This window comes from Phocoena phocoena, chromosome 10, assembly GCF_963924675.1.
Source record: "Phocoena phocoena chromosome 10, mPhoPho1.1, whole genome shotgun sequence".
Classification (NCBI taxonomy): domain Eukaryota; kingdom Metazoa; phylum Chordata; class Mammalia; order Artiodactyla; family Phocoenidae; genus Phocoena; species Phocoena phocoena.
In genome coordinates, this window is record NC_089228.1 from 67,741,836 (window position 1) to 67,743,856 (window position 2,021).

Consider the following 2,021-nt stretch of genomic DNA (forward strand, 5'->3'; position numbering starts at 1 on the left):
CAGGGTTAAAAGCAAAGACCTCAGTATGACCTACAAGCCTTTAGGATCTGTACCTCCCCCACTCCCATTACCTCCCTGACCTCACTTCCTACCACTCCCCCACTTACCTACTCAGCTCCCTGATGCTCCTCAAAACACCCAAGCACACTCCTGCCTCAAGGCCTTTGCACTGCTGTTTCCTCTGCCTGGCACACTTCCTCGGCTATCCACAGGCGTCCTCCACACAAATGTCTTCTCAGAAAAAAACACAAGCTAACATGACTTATTCTGGAAAGGCCCTCCTTAACCACTGTGTTCTTTCCTTTACCCTGTGTGATGCTCCTTCAGGGCACTGCCCACTTACTTGATTGTCTGTTTTCCTACTGGAAGAAAACCTCCACGAGGGCAGTCCTCTTTGCCTATTTTGTTCACTGATGTATCCCCAGCACCTGATGCACAGTAGGTGTTCAGTGAACCTGTTGAATGGAAAACTGAATGAAAGATTTCAGCATCTGGGTATATGTGTGGTTTCTCCTCTAGACCCTACCTTGCCACCTGTAAGTCGCCAGCTTATGGACAGCGCCCAGCACATGCCAAGCACCCGTGTAGTGTTTGCCGTAAAAACAAACACGTGAGGGGAAGAAGGAACTTGAGGCAGGGCATGGGAGACTGCTGCATGGAGATTGGGAGACTGGGATTCCAGATGAGCCCCTGCCACTCACTATCACGGATGCCTTGGGCAAGTCCCCTCACCTCTTGGAACCTCGGTTTTGTCATCCATAAAATGGGTATGATGATACCTGTGCCGGCAACATCACAAGGCTGTGGTGAGGATTAAACGGCAAAGGTAGGTCGGCAAAGCACAAGGACAGCCCTGTCCAAGCTGCAGCTCCTCTATGAGGCTCTGCCCAACCCCCGCCTCACCCCACCAACCACTCCTGCTCTGAGTACCCAAGGAGCCCTGCTGGTGTTTTCACATGCGGTGTATTTACAAGACTGTGCACCCTTGAGACGGGGCCAGGCCTCACCATCTCTGCATCCATCACCGGGCACTGTGCCTGGCAGCTGGGCAGTGCCCCTTGGACATCTGATAACTGGCCAACAAATACATTCACTGAAAGCGATAGACGTGTTACTGTGATACAAATAAATAAGGATGGGGATTTCAGACCCAGACAGAGGGCTGCAGTGAGGCAACCCAGCTGGGGGCTTTTTGGGTTCTGGGTAGGAGGGCCTGCTGTGACTCCAAGTGCCCCAACTGAGAGGAAGGGAGAGAGGTACTGATGGACCGGTCTCGTTGACTCTGGGACAGGGCCTGGCCAGCTTCCTCCCCAGACATCTGCCACATTGGCCACATCTTCTGGGCTGTGGGGCGGAGGCCTGGCTGCCCACCTGCATTCCTTGCTCTGTGTACCCATGATCTCATGCTGGCCCTGCAGCCGCCCACCGGACAGGAGGCTTTGCCCCACTCTGCAGATGAGGAAATGGAGGCTCACAGAAGTCAATGCCCCGACTTGGGTGGTCATCTTGCCTGGGCTTGGGCAGGCACCCTGGTGGGCCCAAGGCTCCAATGGGCAGGTGGAATGTGGTCAGGAAGACCCCTTCACACTGTTCAGTCAGGCTTTAGAAACCCCATTGATCCTATACTCCCACTTAATAAACTCTGGTCAACTGGTCGACTGACTCTCCTTAGGGCTTCCCAGAGGGGTCCTGGGGTTTTCCAGGCCCAGCTGCCTTCCCTCTGCAGACTCGGTGACCCAGACAGGGCTAGCTGACAAGCAGGCCCTGCCCAGGAGGGTTGTGGGATGCAGCGAGCGAAACTCCTTTTAGGAAGGAAATCATCTCAAAGCCAAGGTTGAGAAACCAGTGTCTCGCCAAGGCCTGGGGGTGGGGGAGCCCAGGTGAGCCGACTCAGTCCTCAGGAATGGGTGGGGTCTCGAGGGGAGGCGGGCAGTTCCTCCCGCCCCAGCCCAGGGTCCTGTTCAATCCTTACTGAGGAGTTTCCTGGTGACAGGCAGTTACCTGTCGGCCGCCCGTGTGGG